This window comes from Saccoglossus kowalevskii, chromosome 13 (genome assembly GCF_978046115.1).
Source record: "Saccoglossus kowalevskii chromosome 13, keSacKowa6.1, whole genome shotgun sequence".
NCBI lineage: Eukaryota > Metazoa > Hemichordata > Enteropneusta > Harrimaniidae > Saccoglossus > Saccoglossus kowalevskii.
Window position 1 is genome coordinate 18275195 of NC_140653.1, and position 21803 is coordinate 18296997.

The window sequence follows — 21803 nt, forward strand, 5'->3', positions numbered from 1 at the left end:
AGATTATCTGACTATATGTCGAAAACGTTATTTTAATTTAAAAATTGAACTATCAAATTCTAAATTTCCTTAGTGAAAACGTGGATTTCAATTGCACCTCAATTCAAATAAAAGATAAGCTCATCCTCGTCAGCTGTAGCAATGTACCAAAGAGTAGAAGTGATTTTGCTGATTGCCGATATACAAATCATGTTTGCGAGAACACGAGACACACGCACTCCTTGGGGATCGTTATGTTGCGTCATATACAGCTTTGGGTATTTTACGAGTAATGTATAAATGATCAATCAAACTCCCCCCTTCGGCATTTGAACGATTCGCAAAATTTGCATTGAAACATTTCAAACGCGCTTTACCAGCGGGTAATGAATGCTCCGGTGTTATATTTTTATTATATGAGTAATTATGTTTATACGTGTCAACTGAAACAATTTCTTAATTATTTCCGGAGAAACTTAATTATATTATGTTTGCCTGTTGGCTAGCAACTGCAAATGCAGATATTATGCGAATATCATAGCTGTCGTAGACTACTCGACGGATCAGATAATTTAAACTTTGCCGACAACTTTAAGGACAATACAATTGTAAAAAATAAAAACATTTCCGCAAATATAATTGAACTCTAAACTTTGAACTCTAAATTCTCACATTGAACAACGAGTTATTCTTCACGATTCTGGTTAAAATCAATGAAGTATTGTTTCACAATGTAACACGGCTGAATTTTGATTAACTCGAATAATATAAATATTTTTGTTGTTAAAATGTGTCTGACGGAAGCAAACAAATCACAATTGAGTTAATACACATAATGTTGTTTAACACCGAATGATGTAGAACTAGTTTCTTCTGGTTCACTAGGGAAACGAATAGTATAACAATAGACCATGCTAGAACCCAATTCCGTAGATATTTGCACAGTTATTTTGCTGGCAATTTATCCATGGGACGTATATATATGTATATTATTATTTATTTATTTCACCAGTATAAAAACAAATTATCATGTACAGGACAAAATTATATAATACTGGTGATGACCATGGAATAGTCCATTTAGACTAGTCTAGTCCATGCTCTTGTTATATTAAATAATAAATTAAGTCGACATAAAAGTCACAGTAAACAAACAAAAGTAATGAATTAAATAAATGAAATCAACCAGTAAATAATATAATCAATCTTCACAATGAATGAATGAATTAATATGCTCTATGTACATAAATAAATATCACTCACTGTGAAGCATTTTCTTCAGCTCTCGCTTGAAAATGCTTCAAAAATCTACTGCCCATGCTTTATTAGGGTGAGGGGCAGAGAGATCCAGTGTTTACTTGGTAGCATATTGAAAATTATGCTGTGTAATGGATAAACGCATGTAAGTAACAGTGAAGTTACCAGTAGCACCAGATGTGGTTGGATAGGGATGAATGTACTGAGGGAAATAATCGCTGACACCATGGACAAATCGATTTGTTTTGAGGTCAAAAAAGAAGAGACATGTCTGACATTTAACGAGTTTGTTAATATCAAGAATAGCAGGTTTACGAAAAAAAAGTGCAGAGAAAGCGTAGTAATCAGAAAAGGTGATTAACCGTATGACTTTCTCTTGCAGTCGTAGTAAAGGGTCAAGATGGGTAGAATATGTGTTGCCACAGAGCTCAATACAGTAGGATAGATGAGGGAGTATAAGAGTGTTGTATAACAGAATAAGGACAAAGCGTGGAACATAATGTCAATCACCAATCTTCGGGCTTATTGTTTTAATGATCTTTTTAATGTGATTTTTCCAAGTCAGAATGCAGGCAATTGTCACACCAAGATATGTTGCTGTAGCAACGCCCTCTATCTGGGCATTGTCTATTTTGAAAGTGCCTTCTATTGCTATTTTTTGTGTGCTGTTTTAAGAAACATGTAATTAGTTTTTTCAGTGCTTATTGTGAGTTTGTTAGCCTTACACCATTGTGAAACGTTTTTGAATTCAGCAGCTAAAGTGTCAAGATTAACGGTTTCTGAGATTAAATGTTTAAACAAGTTAGTATCATCAGCGAATAGGCGAAAGTTAAAAGCATTAGTAGATTTATGAATATCATTATTATGGATAAGAAAAGGTATAGGCCCAAGATGGAACCCTGGGGTACCCCACTTTTGACTGATTTAGAACATGAAAAACATCCATTTATATCTACGGTCTGATGTTGGTCTTGAATGTAGCTGCGAAACCATTGAAGTGGAGTGCCTCTTATCCCATAGTATGATAGTTTGTGAAGAAGAATGTCATGGTCGATGGTTTCAAAAGCTTTTTAAAGGTCAATACAGATACCAAATGTAATAAACCCTTTGTCCATGTTATCAGCGATGTCAGCAATAAGATTAGCCAGGGCAAGTTTTGTGTTTTATTTCTTCCTAAACCCATATTGAGTGTCAGCAAGAATATTAAATTTATCAAGATATAAAGTTATTTGTTTTTTGACAATGTTTTCTATATCTTTACTAAAGATGGATAGAACGGAAATTGGTCTGTAATGATTCACATCAAGGGGTGAGCTTTTTTTTATAAATAGGGGTGACTTTAGCAAATTTTAAAGCTGCGGGAAACTTGCCTTGGAAGAGTAACCAGTTAAAGATATATTTAAGTGGATGAGAAATAATGTTGGCTGCATCAATTACCATCCTGGGATGTATTTTATCATAGCCCATGGATTTGCTGGGTTCTAAAATATTGATTTCTTTATATATGTCATGATGAGTGATGGGACGAAAAAAAATAGAGTCTGGACAATTGTCTTGAAGATACATATTGTTATTAGTAGATGTGTTAATTTTGGATGCTAAATTAGGGCCGACATTAACAAAGAAATTGTTAAATTTTTCAGCAATATCATGACTATCTGATAAAATATTTTCAAAAACGGAATCGTCATTGAGTTTGTCGGGGGGTGATGCATTATATCTATTGCTTAACACTCCGTTTACCACCTTCCATGTTTTGCTATTATTACACCGTGCAGATAAGAACTTGTGATAATGATAACCCCTTTTAGCAGCCTTAAGTAACTTGGTATAAAGAATCCGATATTGTTATAGTTGCTTCTAATATCAATATTGTTTGGCGACTTTTTCATGCTATAATATAATTTCTGTTTAGTTTTGGCTGATATTAAAAGACCCTTTGATAGCCACGGTTTATGGGTTTTGCTGTCCTTGCTACTGACTTTGATTACAGGCGCATACTCAGTAGCAACATTGAGAAATAAATCGATAAACGTGTTATACGCGGCATCAGTGTCAGTATTGTTGTAAACTGGGTCCCAGGAAATGCAATTTCGATAAACCTAATTAACAGCACCAACATTGGAAGCATTCCAATGAACATTATGTAAATGCGACTGTTACCACTTTCCGAAGTCTATTATATTCCTACACCCGAAAAAGACTACTAATTTTGAACACACGCACCATGTGGTTATGGCCTTGAAATTCCAATCTACAGCAAAGCGATCTAAGCATACGTTTCTTAGCAACATAATTAAAAATATAGATACGATATTATCACGCGATTGAATGAGTACAAAAACTCGACTGCATTTACACGGCTGTAACACATAAATTTCAGCATTGAGGTATCTCATCAATACATGCCTTTCATAGTCACAACATCACGTCAGTCGAACTAGCATCAGAATTCATATATTGAGGGACTGTAAAATTGTCTTACCTGCCATGAGTTGTTTGCATGCCACATACCACTGATGTACTCTGGTAAACAGAGGTGAATGTAAATAGGTAAACAATGTCATATAGCAGTATGATATGAACACTAACTAACATCCCACTAATAAAGACGATGTGTAATTGTAATATGTGTGGTCATTTGGCGCCACTTATTTCCCTCCAGAAAAGAAAGAAACACGACTGAAATGGTTTACGTGGATGTGTGTGTGGCGGGCGTGCGTGCACACTTCGAAAACAATATTTTAAATTAACCTGATCAAGCCGGAGCTAATCCCATGATGCATTGCAAGTACATGCACGGAACATACAAAGATATGCTGAGAAAGACAAGAACTCAATGAGTGAATATTCCTTTTCCTTTTCTAGCCAGTAGCTGTCCGGTCTATTGTTCATGTGAATACCACAATGCAGGTAATACACGCATATATTTTTTTAAAATTATTCATAAATTGTAATCTAGAAGTCATCTATAGATCTATCCATGACTTAGTTGTTTCGATGACAGTACGTACATTTGCTGTTATTGCGCCATTACGAGCTGAATCTAGGTTGACACCATAGCATTACAAATTCATATTTCTAATGAGCTACGGCATAAAGATTTACTCCTGGCATGGATCTAAAACTATTACAGTATATTGTTTGATTAACGCTCTTGTTAAACTACACCTGTAAACATACGATGACGATAATATAAGGTACGTGCTTTGATATCCGCTGTTGTCATTTTCAAATTCCATTTATTCTCAAAGATGAAGCATATATAATATTGGATTTCGTTTTCACTGAAAACACAAATCCAGATTGTACATACTACACACAATGTAAAGTACGATAAATATCAGAAAACTATTGTTTAAAGTGAATTACACTATTAGTAATGTTTTGCAATTTCTTATGTATTGTAGTTTTATTCGCCAATTCATATTATGCATAAAAAATCAAATCTTTTTTTTATTATTTGTTAGCTGTGGTGATATCCAATAAGTTAAACGTACCGAAATATGTATCGATTAAACCAGTACAAAAGATGCGATCATATATGCGCGGATACTTGTTGTGTAAGAATTAATATAAATTGTTACTGAACACGCAGATATTCATGATGGGTTTGGGGGTTTGAATATAAATTACATGCTCAAAATAGTGTGTAATTAAAGTAGACATATGGAAAATAGATGGATGTACGCAAGTCGATTCACTGATGTCACAAGCAATAATATTCTAAACATATGTGAACATTGTTGCTGATGCTGCTTAAACTGAATTCCTATTTGTTTTCCACTGCAGTATAAATTATGTTGTTGCAATATAGTAGACAAAATATAAAACAGTCAATTTTAACGACATGCAATCCTATTACATGTGTTGCATCACAGTTCACAATCTTTCAATCAACCAGTACGTAATACAAGAATGGCGCTCGTTTACGAACAAAAAACCAAATGTATACGATGCTTAATTACAAAAAAGGGTGATACGTAACATCACGTTAGTGAATTTGTTTAATATATTCAGAATAAAGACATTGTGTGTTTTTGAAGGTTACTGTTACATGAACATACTTGGGAAGATCTCTATAGATATCATATGGTACATAGATCGAAAGGTGACACGGTTTAACTGACGTACTGTTTCACGAAAAGTTTGTACACTGGCTGTAATGCTAATTAGACGATATTTAGTAATTGACATGCCAGTAATCTGTAATTACTAATTGTAAATAATTAAAGGACGTCAGTCGTCGCGCCGCGTCCTGTTCGACATGGGACTCATAGCGACGTATACAACGTGTGTAAAATACATTGTTTATTTACATGAAATTCGAACACGCGCTGCGCGACGACCACTGCGCTTTAAACGAATGTCTTACTGATAAAACAATAATTGGCTACTAGTACCAAGACTGCATTTCTTGTTCATTTGACAATTTAGTTACTGGGGCGAGATTAAACCAATGTGTTTTGTAGTTGTTCATGTAGTAGATCTGAAGAATTACCTGAAATCTGAAGATTAACCCCGTATATTTATCGTACACGTGCGAGCATGACAGTCTACTACCGCTAATGGGTGGTGGGGCACTAATATTACTTTCGTCGACATATACATATACGTATAATCGGAATACACATCTTAAAGTGAAAACATTAATTTCAGTACCATTGCAAATCGAAAATCAGCTCCACAGAAATAGCTCTCTGGAGAATCACACCCACGACAGAAGTAGCATTTTATTCGAGAGTGGAAGTGATGTGACTGACAATCAATATACTTACCATGTTTGTGAGAATACGAGACACCTACCTATTGAAATGTTGAGACGAATAGCGCGTATTTTACTCGCATCTATCTATAGGGGTTCGCTTTTCGACATTTGGGCAATTCGTAAGATACTGTTACCGAAACATTTCAAACACGGTCTTCAAAAAATGAATGTTTCGGTATGAAGCTTTTATTAGTATTTTTCTTTGAATGTATCAAATGAAATGTTTCCCAAATTATATTTTGTTCTTTTTGAAACTGAGATATAAATAAAATGCAAACAGCATTCACAATCTGGCAATACCATTAAATTTTTTTTTTTTTTACAAACTATTGACTCACAAATGTCAGAAAAATACACTGTCAAATTGCAGTAAACACTCACGTGCCTGGTTTGCATCTCAGACCATTCTTAATGAAAATTATTGACGTCATATAGAGAACTACGCGAGTGATTTGATGACACCTAAATGCTGAAATAGAACTTTTCAGTGATGTTCGGCTATCTTGCGAATACCTTGCATTAATTACAGTACATATACACACTCAAATATTTACCCACCCGAATTAATTACTATTTGTTATTACAAACTGCATGCCCAATAAACATACGTTCCTAGCAACATAATTAGAAAAAAAGAGGTACGATATAGATATTGAATGAATTAAGAAAATGAGTACATAAAGACAATTGCATCCATATGGTTTTGTGGATTTCAAATAATTTATATCATTGCCTCAGTAGCATCTGTTCATATACATGGATATGAATCCCAGTGTATCTGCCTTACAGACTCAACGCTAATAATATATTAATAAAATGAATCGCCTATCGATTTCTAATAATCTTTATATATTCAATAAACTGAAAGGTTTTTATAATAATTGGATATGTTGTTTCCAATGAATGTTTTGTCTTCACTGTGTACATTTAAAATGCCAACACACGAACCTCATTACCATATTAAATCAACTTGATCACATGATTCACCCCTCCCCCCAAAACACGTTTTATTTTTACAGAGGTATCTCATGTCGCGATTATTGTATCTCAACATATATAATTCAAGAACGAAGCATTGACGCAGCAGTTTCCGGAAAACTTTACAGCCAGAAATTGTGTGTGCTATTATAATGTACGTGGATATTTTTCAATGGACATCGTATATAAACCGATTGAACGTGTTATTATATTATTTGTTGACACTCTAGTGAAACACAAACTCAAATAGCCTCAAGCGGAAGTAGTCTAAATAACTGCACGTGACACGATGACGAAAACATCATGCATGTGTAGACTATACATGTATGGAGACTACGAATACTAAATAGACATCTTACGTTGCTAAGTATATACAGCGGAGCAATGAGTTCATTCACATTAACAATCACGCTGAACACAATATACCTTGAAGAAAATGCATTTAAGCGTTACTAACTATATTATTCACTACATGTTTATGTAATAGTATTATACTGACAGAAAAAAAACGTTTAGTAATACATTGAATAATATCAGAGAGTGTGGTGTTCACATCACAGGAATAGAAAATCAAATCCATTTGTTAAAATATATGTGGATTGATGTTCTTTTACTTTTGTAAGTAATAATACAGTTATACTATTTTTTTGATAATCGGATAAATTTCATCAAAACTACTTATCTCTACCAATGCTTTTATTCACGTAATGGAATTGATGATACTACAAAGTTCCGCAACTCTAAACAGGATTTCATAATATTACATTATCAAATATTCATAATTCTTCACACACGGAGATGCGAATTCTGTCTGCATGGGATAGAAGGCTTTGTCTGTCTCTCCGGGGTAGTTTGTCTGTTTTCAAAGGGTAGAATGCATCGTCTGTCACCCCAGGGTAGAAAGCCCGGTAACGCACTTAAACGCTTTAAATCAGTTAACGGTTTCAAAAATGACTGTACATGTATATGCCAGACTCCTGCTGTTCAAATTACTGCTTGTACAACAAACATTGCGGCTTCAAGTGTTTTCAGTCTTCATAGTTTTTGTTTACATATGTATATTAGCAATAACCACCGTTTCGGTCCCTGCACATGTAGATCTGTAATAAGCACGTTTGTTAGCCTGGCCAGGTACCAAGATGAATCAGAGTATTTTCGAAATTATTTAAAGAGTTCGGGAAGCTGGGTTCCAACCACCACTTTCATAATGGTAGTCAATACTAGCTTAATGTAACCGTTATTCTTTGAGGGATTTGGTCAGGACAGCTATACCCAATTACTCGTTTCACGTGATGTGTCTTTATAGATAATTTTAGATATGTACTATTCCACTGACAGTGTGTATTTCTTCTTTCACGTTTACGAATGTACATCGTATAAGTCGTTAATCGCATACATGTATTACCTCAGTGTCTCACAAAATCCACAATAAACATATGACCACGCAGTGTTATTCATTAATTAATAATAATTTGAAATAGAAGAATAGGAGTAGAAATAATGACACACTTAAATGACAGCCAAAATAAACAACTGGAAAAAAATCAAAATACAACAATTACAAGTACACTACTATACATAATCAAACACAAAGATAGGTATATAAACCTTGTGGGGGTACATAGGATGCTTCGAAACAGGTGAACACATCCTGCTCCCAATATGTCACCGACAATTCATTGTAATACTACAGCGTAACTAATAGTTTCATTTATTACCATAATAAGCTATTTTTAAGATTTGTAAATGGAACCTGAGTGAAACCATTTGGTTTTGAAATGGCAAACTGATACAGTCACCTGTGTGTAGTTTAGCGAGTTACAGCATCTGTGATAACGCTGACCTCTATCCGATTGAAAAAATCATTCAGCAGCAAGACAAATCATTCTTTTTATGTTGTTAAAATGCTACTTGACTCCTTGCAGTTATGTCTCTATTTGTGAAGTAGTCGTCATTGGGAAAGTTATTCTTAGTATAAAATCTATTCCTCAATGTACTAGGCCACACAACAATTGTGGAAGTTACACACAAAGACTGCCACGGCTTTGGCCAGTCCATGGCACGCATTCAGTGCATCTACATAATATGCCCTGTGTACATTTCCCAATGCTTGCGTTATCTCGGGTGAGGCAATTGTACTGTTCCATGCTCTTATCGATACTTTGTGAAATTGGAGCGTATCCTATCATCACAGTATTAATGGCTTATCTTCGTTTTTGCGTACCGTTCCTTAGCTCGTTTTAAATGGAACCGATTACACGCACTGTATGCAATGACACTTGATACGTTATTGCTGTCAGTATTTTCAATTTACTTCTAACTATTATAAAGTGAAGCGAATTCAGCCAGGGATCATAGCAATATTTCATCAACACGGCAAGAAAAATAAGCATTTATAATTAGACACAATATTGAATATTTAAAAAAAAATCAAAGTCACACACAAATCAACTAATGATCTACCAAAGCTTTCTCGTTAAAATCGGCACATCGTTGACCCGAATAAGTAGATGTCATCAGGCAAGGCACCCGTATTTGTATTAAACTTGACGACCAATATAACATTACAATTTTTATATCGTTCTACATTTCTTCCACAAAATATTCAATTCGAGCGATACAATTCACGGTATTTATACAATCATCGTTACCAGTATATGCATAGACTTGGAAATATGACGTAGTAATTGGATGCGACAACGTATCAACCTTGTTTTAGTTGTGATTCAAGACATTGAAAGTCATACGTAATATGAAGTATCTGTGTGCAATATATCGACCTATTTACACAAACAGTTGTAGTTCGATACAGTGAATTATTATCTAGGTTGATGTGACGTTTCATAACTTGGCTTACTAAACAGTTTTGTAATGAATGCCACATCACACAAAAGTAGATAACCAAGTGCCAAATTATGGATGCGCTCATCAGCTTAGATGTGGTAGATGATATATTACCCGATAAATGACTATCAGTTATATCTAGAAATGTAAAATGTAAGTGTAAAAAAATGTAATCAATCATGTGATAGCCAGTCAAACTATTGCCACTTTTTCAACGCTAGTAATCTTGTACCGGGAATGCTTTTTTTTCACGCGATATATGAGAATACATAAAAGTCAAATTACAATAAGTGTAATTTTGAAATTGCTTTTGAAAATGTCGTTGCTAGGAAAGCGGATATCACGAATCTGTTTTAGATTTCTGTAGAATCCTGGAAATACCAGGCATCGGGATATTATTTTCAAAAACATATGATTGCTACCCTGCTAGCCATGTTTTCAGTCATACACACAACATTTAAGTTTGACGAACATCATCAAATATAAATTGGATAGAATCTAAATGAGTATAATTTCACCAATTCAAAATAAACGTTTTTAAATTGTCTATCATAGAATTTCAGATTTTTTATTTGGTTTAGCCAAGAGTGTTTTCCTTTTCTATGTTCGTTTGAATAAGCCTCGCGGTTTTTTTCGAATATTTTCGTAGACACAGGAATACAAATACTTACAGAAATATAAATTAATATTTTATTATTGAAGTAGAAATAATTACACACTCAAAGTACACCACCACCACCAAAATAAGAGACTAGAAAAATCCATAAGAGCAATTCAAAATACAACAATTACAAGTACGCCACAGTATATAATCAAACACAAAAAAGGTATATGAATCTCATGAAGTACATAGGATGCTTCGAAACAGGTGAACACATCCTGCTCCCAATATGCTTCATTTTGGACTGTTTCCTTTATTCTGTTACCATAATAAGCAATTCTTAGATTTGTGAATGGAACGTGTGTGAAACCATCTGGTTTTGGAATGGCAAACTGACACAGTCACCTGTACCAACTTTTCTAATATCCCCAATATCTTTGTAGTTTATCGACATACAACTTCTGTGGTGACGCTGGCCTCTATCCGAATAAAAAATAACATTCAGCAGCAAGACAAATCTTTCACTAGGACACACACAAATTGTGGGAGTAACACACAGAGGGAGCCACGGCTTTGGCCAATACATAGCACGCATTCAGTGCATCTACATAATATGCCTTGTGTACATTTCTCAATGCTTGCGTTATCTCGGGTGAGGCAATTGTACTGTTCCATGCTCTTATCGATACTTTGTGAAACTGGAGCGTATCCTATCATTACAGTAATAATGGCTTATCTTCGTTTCTGCGTACCGTGTCTTAGCCCGTTTCAAAATGAACCGATTATACGCACTGTATGCAATGACACTAGATACGTTATTGCTGTCAGCACTTTCAATTTACATTCAGCCTTGACAATGCTAGTGCCAGGAGTCATAACAATATTTCATCAAACGGCAAAAAAAATAGGCATTTCTAAATTGACACAATATTGAATATTTAAAAAAATCAAATATCATACATTTCCCGGCGTTTAAGAGCTTTTAACGGTAACACTGTTAAATGACGGAATGTATGTTGGGTCAGTAGAGGACAAAAGGAAAGCTCATTACCATTATTCAAATGATCCCGCAATGCCAACAGCAACATAATGCGTTGTATATTTGGAATATCAACATAAAGTGCAGTTCGTTTCCCACCGACTGATTGCGTGTTTGTTTGGTGGTCTAATTTTGAAATAAAATTAACAATCGATTATTTATATTCAAAGAATTATATATCAACTCTAGCATTTATACATATCAGAGTAAAAATGTTAACAACATTTAAGTTTTAAATGTTTTAACAATGTCAACAACAGTCATCTCACGGGTGAGTTTTATGTCAATCCGCGCGTGAAATCTTTCATTCCGAGAGTTATTTGAAGTCGGCTGTCTTATTTCTTATTCTAGTTTTAACGGTTTAGTGTGGACTGTTGCATGTGTGATAAATAGGTTATTCATTGTCAACATGAAACTATCGCGTTTTATGACAAGTTTTATAGTTCATGAGTTTAGCGAGCAAAAAAACTCGTAATATAACGCGATATTTTATTGTTGGTGGCGAATAACTTCGACATTTTTCGTTTAAAGAATTCTGATATGCATTTTGTTTATGTTCGAACGATAAACATCTGCAAAATCGGGATTCCAAGGATATTTATTGTTATTACCCGGTTATTTGCGCACACAGAGGACATTGGAATCACAATCAGCTGGCGCACACGTGATAATAAAATAAATACAATATTTACTACATGGGGGCCGCCATCTTGAATGACGCATAAAACTAAATAAGAGACAAGTTGTGAAACGCGTTTTTCAGATTCCTACATTCAAGATGGCGGCCCCCATGTAGTAAATATTTTATTATCACGTGTGCGCCAGCTGACTGTGATTGCAATAGTTAATTTGCAATTACACGGAAGTGATCAAACGCATCTACGGAATCAATTCCATTAGTATTAATACATGTAAAAAAAAGAAGATATAGCAATAACACAGTCGACGACATTGGCACCTCAGTTCACAAAACAAGTACATTTCTCCTTTTGACATCCTTATTAAAACTTTCATTAAGGTAGAGATGCAGTTTGCCCGACATGTATTTTAATTAGTTAATTAGGAAACCAAGATGACCTCCCTTGTCCACAAAACTATATATTTTCAGAAAGCTTATTGTATGGATTTTAAAATTTTGTTAGTATTTTTTTTATGGACACTATAGTTTGAAATATGAATAAAAATGTGCATTTTTGGTCAAAAGTGATTTAAAAAAAATAGCTTCTAAACTATGCTTCTGTTTCCTGTCAAAATAGGTTTACGGGTACATCTAATTACTATGAAGAAAGTGCCGTCTTGAAAACTGTCTACCGGTTGTCAATTTTGCAGGGCAGCAGTTCAAATTTCACTACTTTAAGTTTATGCATAAATTAACACCCAGGCTAGTTGTCTGTACGATTGTTGTAACACTGTTCAACCAAAAACAATGCCCCAACGGCGTTTTGAAGATAAACACATTGTCAATCATTTGTGAAAATTTCAAAACAATAGGTCAAAGCGTCTAGGAGCTATTTTCTTTAAAGTTCTGGGATGGGCACTAAAAAGAAGCTGAGATAATTGCTAATTTGCATAACAATTCACTCAGTAAGAAGTTTGCTAATGCTCATAATTAAAATGGCTGTAACAGTTCCAAATTTAAATGTATTATCATTATGTAAAAAGTTAAATATTGTGCATAATATGGAGATCCCGTCATTACTTTTTTTCACCGTGTTTCTCTTTTAATATTTATGTACAGCCTTGCTCAATCTTGCTAAGCATTCAAAAGAGAGAATGTTTGCACCTGCTATCTATATATAATCGTCCTTTGAGTATGTTCCACTATTCACAATTCTACAAAATTTTAACAGTTTATAAGACTGTTTGAATAATAAAAAGCAAAAAAAGAATTCACTCTTAAGTGCCCACAAACCTGCGCTCTACCTTAAGTAAATGAAAGTTAAATAAATCACATGATCTACCAAAGTTTTCTCGTTTGATGATCTATGAATATTAAAAACGACCAAACCGACCAAAAAAGGAAGTTGTCATCATTTGTGTCAAAAACAAAATCAGGCAAGTCACCCGTACTTGCATTAAACTTGACATCCAATATGAAATCACAATTCCTATATCGTTATACAATTCTTCCACATAATATTCAATTCCAGCGATATATACTAAACGTATTTTTAAGGCAGTATATAAATATGATTCAATTACTAGCTATCAAATTGAGCATAATTGCACTAATTCGAAATAAACGTTTTTAGATTGTCTATCGTAGCATTTCCGATTTTTTATTTGGTTTACAGGAACATCTAAGCTAACTGTGCGCTGAATACATTGCAACGTTTGCGAACTATATATTATTTATAAATCGAATTATCTGCGCAGTATTCTTGAGTTTACTACTAAATTTAACATTAATCATAATCATAATACAACTGAGACAACATTGTAGAAGTGATTTTAAGGAGACTGATTCAGTAAGTTCATATGCATGTTTCGGTTTCGATTGTTCATGAGAAAATATAAATTGAGTGTATCAGGATGTGCTAAAACAACATGCAATGCTGTGACTAGTACTTTGAGTGATAGAGTCATTTTTACCTGTCAGAAGATAATTATCTCTTAGACTATTCAAAAAGTGCCCACCTACAAATAAGATTACGCGAATATTGTATTGTATCTGTAGAAATCGTCTTATTTTTTAATCCACAAACATCAAAATACCCTTATGTTTCAATCACTAGAGTCGTATTCCAGCTTTGTGTGATTCGAAGAAATACTCTCACTGACCCCTGAAACCATAAGAAGGACTTTAGTTGTGTACAGTTCATGAGAAGTCTTATCTAATATAATCAAGATGTCGAATTTATGTGACAACCTATGTTAAAGGTTGCGAACTTAGAAAGGGCTATGTTCGGTACAAATGAATAAAAAGTACTATTATATGCATATAGTTCGGTGTGTGAAACTTCTATTATCTGATTATAACTTCTAATTAAACCTAAATACGCACACAATTCACTTCTGCTACATTTATTGACATAATTTAGTCCCATAAACCTATTTATCTGTAAGTGTTTTAATTCTAAAGATGAGAGTAACATACGGGGTAAATATATTTGTCTTCGTTTTGGTTGAACATTCACAGCATATGAGCACTTAGTAATGGTTTCGTGTTCACTTCATGATGTTTCGAAGCAATTAATTAGCTGCAGTAAGGATTGTGAAAACATGCAGAAATTCCGACTCAACTGTATAACGTCAAACAAACCAGAATATACTGTATGTGAATGAACTACGATATCTCGGAATAATATGAGATCATTACGAGGATACCTCAAAGTATGCATGAAGACAGTACAGCTGGAGTATCGATGCGCGGCGTACTATCTGAGTACATACTTTGAGGTATTCCCGTAATAACCTTATTATTATACATCTTTTCCTTCCAAGGATACACAATGGAAATGCCGAAATCAAAAATATTTAGAACAAAAGCGAACGTCTTTGTGTTGAATCCGGTCAAACTTTGGCGGCAGCCATGTTTATTTTTATTATTAGAGGACGCTTACGCGCGTAATCATTCCATATTTGGAATTCGCATTTCCTAATATGGTAGGATGGAAACATTCCGTAAAATATCGCAAAATTACGGCATGCTGTAATTTATGGCGTTACGGTGCCAGATGTATAATACAGTAAGTCTTATTACGCTTTGCCATGTTTGAGACTATCTCAGTTTTCACATACTTTTCACTAATAGACATGCTTCCATAAAGTGAAACGAGGTATTATTCCTATACATCGTATTATAATACAGTTTGGTTGTTTAGCCCGCGGCGTAGAAGACATGGACTGTGTTATGTTTACATGTACCCATATACTAGGTTAGCGTCATAGAGATATTTAAATGTAATTTGACATATTTTTAATTTAATGAATGCGACAAGACTTTGTACAGTACATTACAGCATTAGTTGCCGAGAAATGCAGAAAACGACTGAGTCCGAGACCGTTCTGTATAATATACAAATAACGCTTATTTTTAATCTCATATGTGCATTAGTGATTAACCAATGTCAATGTGGTATTTTTTAGGAAATGTTGTAATCCGGCGTACTTGTACTTATAATACATATATATATATATATATATATAATACACAGCATTAATCAATACAGTTGTACATGTTAACGCCTTTTTTTCTCCCCATAGCAGAAGAGAAAGGACCACTATAGTTGATTGGTCCACTCTTGTTCGCGTACCCTATCTGTGAAATGGAAGCGACCGCAAATGAAGACACGCAGTTAAACAGCACCATCCTTTATGCTGACACTGACAAGTTGGTACCACTGCATGCTGCATTCGTACTCTCCGATTTCTAATAGTAATAACGACCATTGACAATGTCATCACAGCACAGTTTGAATAATACACTATCGGAGTGGCTTCGGCTCAAGGAGGCGTATCCGTCTTTGTTCGAATACGATGATTACAGTGACTATTACGAGGTTAACTACCTTCCGGATGTCAGCGTGCCTGCCAAAATAGCTCTTTGCATCGTTTTAGGAATCATTACTATTTTTTGTGGATTGGGTAATACTTTATTATGTATAACAATATTTCGCTTGAAGAGGCTTCGAAATGTCACTAACCTGTTTATTGCCAGCCTAGCTGTTTCCGACCTACTGGTGGCTGTTATATGCGCCCCACTGAGTCTTTACTATTACATAGTGCAAAACTGGGTATTTGGAACCGCGCTATGTACAATTGTGGGTACGGTGAAAAACGTATCATTGAACGTGTCCGTGAACACATTGCTAACCATCGGAATTGAAAGGTAAGTATCAATTACTATTTTCTCGATTTCACCAACATCATTCGACACAGATGCGTAACACAATACACGCGTGTTTATCATTCGATATAGACAAAGGGGTATTGTTTATAAACTCAAACTATTTTGAATAACACTTCCGCTGTATTTGTTACCAACAGATATATGTATTACATTTACATAAAACCCGCAAATACACGACATTTTTAATCACAAATCCAACAACTGTTTTTTTTCAACCACGAGTTACATATAAGACATGTATTTTTTATATTCGAGAATATTTACTTTGACGTAAAGAGAGATTAAAATACACATCAAGTTACAACGTATTACATTACACTATAATATATCGGTTGCATTATAGTAAACTGTATTACATATATTACACTTTACGGTATTACATTATATATGTCAATATTTGTATTACGTTATTTGCTGTACATCACAAGACGATAGAGCATTACTCTGTTGTGCTCCGCCCATCTAGAAGTTTCATAATATTTTAATCTTGAATTCGGTAACGGTATTCGGTCTGAGAGGACCTACACATAAAGCCACATCAATTCAAACGAACTCAAGCAAAACACTACATTAGTAATATGTCTGATATTAAAACAAAACGAGTCTCAATTGCACTATATAGAAGAATGAGGTTAACCTAAAACGCATCAACCAATTGATGCATCATGCTTTATAAATATATTAATATCAAAACTAAACATACATAGTCCTTCAGGTTTGATTGAACCGATACTATTTCGTGGTGTCATTATCTATGCCATTAGATACAAAACAATCTATTCGTCACTTCAACTAAACAATGTCAAGGTGTACGCTGCCATTGACACAAATCAGCGTGACATAAAATAGACATGCTATTATTTGCACGTAAGCTTTACAATGTCTGGAATACCAACAATGTTAATATCCGTAACTCAGGTCGAACTGTTTTTGAACTAATATTGTATTTTACGAAAAGACGTTGTCTTTATGTTTATAATAATTGTCATTTAAGAGCGCCTGACGTTCAAGTTTTCTGACCCGAAATTGCATAAGTGGAACTTTGAAAAGCATCTAAGTAAAACTGAAAAGTTCAAACCATCAACGCATCGTACGTCCTTACAACATTTATACTTACATTTTTGTCTATATAGTACGAGGCTGGTCAGCAAAATATTCGCTGACATGAATCATTCCACAATGAGTAATCCTTATATTATCGTTCCTTGTCTTATAAACACATTTCTTCCCATAGAAGTAGAACATTGCACACTATTGTCCAAACCGTGGCTCAACACCATTGCAAACAAGTCTTCCACGTAAATGCGACTTTAGATGTACGTGGAAAGATGGTCAAATCTGAAGGTGTCACAAATCAGCTGCATATTTGGTTGATAGCACCGATGGATGAAATGTATGCAGCAATGTCATTTTGATACTGTTCAACATTGTAACCATTACTAAATATCAATAAATCAAATAGAATTCTCGAACACAAAACACAATATATTGTATAGCGTTTTGTACGCTACAACACAAGGATACTCCATTCCACGAGAAACACACCGTGACTCACCTCGTATGTAGACCAAATACAATATTTCTAGGGCAATTCTAAAATAAATTTGCTGAGCTAAATTCACCCTGCAGGGTCAGTAGTAAGGAAGACAATACACAATTATGTTGGTGTAGTTAGTTCACGACATGGAAGACTTTAATGTCGCTCATATCTCGTGGCCTATCAGTTAATTTGATGAATATTTTTTTTTTGTATGGATGTATTATAATTCAAATTTGCTGTGTGGAAACTGCTATCGTAACATTTTATTCACGGAAATACTACTGGCATCAGTCAGGTACTAATTTTTCGAACGTCGTGGCGTACAAGTACGTTGAACGCGTCCACAAGCTAGGTATCTTGTTTCACGTTAAATCACCAAAACCTGAATGAACCCATAGCACGTACATGAAAGTGTAGACGTTGTTCTTAGGTTATTAGCAACACCGTTAAAACCATATGTCTAAAATTATTTCCGCTAATCATTTCACGACCTCGACTATAAAATCCTCATTAAAACGCCTTTTAAGATTGGACATGTTTTTTCAATGCAGTGACTGGTGTCCGTACACTGAGTCGAACTATACACACATATGATTGTACAAATTTGAATGAGTTTTGCATACCTACAATTTTGTGTATGTCCTTAGCTCAGTACTATACTACTACACAATGGGTTTTATATTTTATAAAAAATTTATATTTATACAAAACCTTAGCATAATTATATACTGGTGTGATGGAATATTTTTATTGTATTGCCGGCATTGTGTTTTAGGTATATAACAGCCTAGCCTTGTCTGCTTGGAACCAGTATGTGATGCCAGTGTTGACTATCTGTATACCGGAATAAAATAAACTATATTTATTTGTCTCAGATGCAACGGTGCCACTTATTTATGAGTCTTCAACAGGATCAGTGTTTAATTGCATAAGGCAGCAGAATTTGAATAAAAATAAATCTCCTAGACCTTATTATTTGTGATGCTGACTTTATTGTTATTTAGATATGGTTCAAACTAGTATTATTGTAACTATATATTACCACTACGCAAACTTCCTGTCTATCAAATCCGGGTAATCCATTTTTAGAACCGAATGACCGCGAAGACAATGCCACATAGCATAATTAGTCGAATATAAACTGCAGCGAGAAGGTCGATTGATGGATTTTCATTTTGTTTTGTTTGTTTGTTTGTTTTTGTCTAATCATATTGACCAAATCATATCAAAACAATGGGTAACAGCACCAGCAACCCTCGAGGATAATGTGATTGGTTCATCTTGAAAAGGGGAAAGTATGTGGTGGGAAAGTATGTGGTGTTGTTTCTTTTCATTGTGCACGTGGGAGAGGGGTTATAATCGGATTACAAACTTGTGAGATGCCGAACTCGGACAACTACAGTTAACTGAACGTAAACATGTATTTAACAATCCACAGTGAAAATTACATAAAACATAAATAAAACAAAATAAAACAAAATAAAATAAAACATAAATAAAGACAATTCTAGCTCAAAACTAGGTCACGCAAACAATAATTTCAATCGCAAAACACTAAACTTATTTCTTCCCCTGAGTCTTGTTTTACGGTATCACACAAAAGTACCGTACACGTGTCGTGTACAGTTTCATATTTACAAACGTTTTATTTACGGAACTATATGGCGTATACAAGTATAAAGTATACAACTATTTCTTTTTCTTTCTTCGAGAGGTCATGCCATGGAAACCGAAGATGTGTTGAACTCATTCTATAGTAAAGGCGTCGCGAATAACAATAAAAACTTTTTTTTTTATTTTTACGTTCGTTTTACCTGAATATAATAAAGTCCAAATTACTTGATTTGCATGTGACGTTTTTTCTATTGTTTCTGCTGTCTAAATTATTGCTAATGACGTGTTGCCGTTATTGTTTAACATTACTAGATAATTCGAAATTAAACGGCAACGTGGCGAACACTCCACGTGAATTGATGAAAAAGTCCGTTGCATGGTTATTTGGCTGATCCAATGTCTCAATGATGACGCCTTTGACAATAATGACGAGTTAATCTTATACGTCCACGCTTCTCAATGTTAAAACATGGCAGCACGAAACAGCCAACATCGCTAAGTGATATGTACGTAACTTGTTCAATTTACCACTGCGCTAAAAAATCAATACCTTGCTGGCGTTCTTATTTCGGATTAGTTTGGATTTGTAGTGAGTGACTTTAATACAAGTATATTCACTACAAACCGTCACTGGCTAATTGATTATTTATGTGCTATTGGTTCAATTGAAGGATTAAATATAAGTGCTCATTCCAACAATCGATTGGGTAGATTATATTCGATAATATCAACATAATCAATGTCACGCAACACAGTGATCCTAAATAGACACTCAAACACTCACATTATTCAAGTGACAAGCTTCGACGTCTTTGTCGAATGGACCCAGTAAAATTTCAAAAGTTTTTTTTACCAATGTTAATGTTATTTTCGTGTTAATATACGAGGAGACATTAAACTCGGAAATGCGATGATTTAAATTGTCTAGTAATTAACATGGTAGAATTTGAGGACGTGATATTATGGCAGTTTTTTATGTTACTATTCAGCGTTTTGGAAAGTGTATTGTTGACTGATACGATTACACATATTTGAATCATCGACGGAATTTTTCATTGGAGTAAGACCGTGCCATGACTTTAAATGCAGAGTAGGTCAAAAGTTATGAATGCAGTTGAGACGTCAGAGAATCTATGTCCTCTTTTGTTTCATATACATTCTTCGAGAGGTAGAGCATTGTGAACGTGTTTTACATTTCCACATAGTCCCTACATCGGACAAGCAATCCTCGTGTACACTTGCATCATATCGGGACATACCACATCGCGCCCCACATCATTAATGCACCTACGTCTTAACATATATGTAATATGTTCGTTTGTATGATTTGAAATAATAATAATAATTTTAAAAAATGCGAAAATATAAGACCATATATATATCTTGAATATATAACCCTAAGATTTGTAGATAAATCAAATTTAAATATGAAACGATTAATTCAGTATTACAATTCCACTCGAGTGTGAATTAAAACGTAATAATCGTCCAACAGTACAGCGGCTAATTTAATTATTAGTTATTACTCAAAATATAAAATGACGTCACATGCTGGAATGCGCTATTATAATTGATTGTAACAATATATACAAAATAAACTTCACCAAACCGTGTGAACATACGTCAGATTTTGCTGAATAGGCGTTGGAATACTAACAACGAACGCCGTGCTTCCGTGCAATATTGTGATATACAATATACATACTATATATAAGCTACAGTACTAAGAATACAGTATCAGTATTAAGAACGGATGTATCAGATATAGGCATGCATTGGTGCAATATTTCAGCGCAGACATTGGACATTGTTCTAGTCAGTTTTACTAGCAAGAAATATTCCAATATAAAGAAAGAATATATTACGATTGTGTAGAATGTGAGGAATGTTATGCAATATTTATATAGATCATAATTTAGGTTACTGACAGATAGTATATAATAGTATACCTAATGTTTTTACTATAGATCCAAATACATGCCATTACGTAATCTGACAACCACGATTGAGATCATCTGCAGTAGGACTATAAATCGCTAATTTAATCGTCTTGACAGTTCCAAATTTTCATGCAGAAATTTTGTTAATTATTTTTTTAAAAAGGGGGTTGATGTTATGAATTTGTTATTGTATTATATTATTGTTATTTTTCCGACGTTTTTATAGCAAGTATATTGATTTCTAACAGCAACTAATTGTAGTGCGCCACCATGTGTGTATGGATGTTATTAGAATACACGTTCAGGTCGCGTTCGTGTAGGTTCAAGTTCTTTTCTGGAATACTTGAACTTTTGTCTTGAATTAGCTAATAGGCGTTCTAGAGATTTCAGT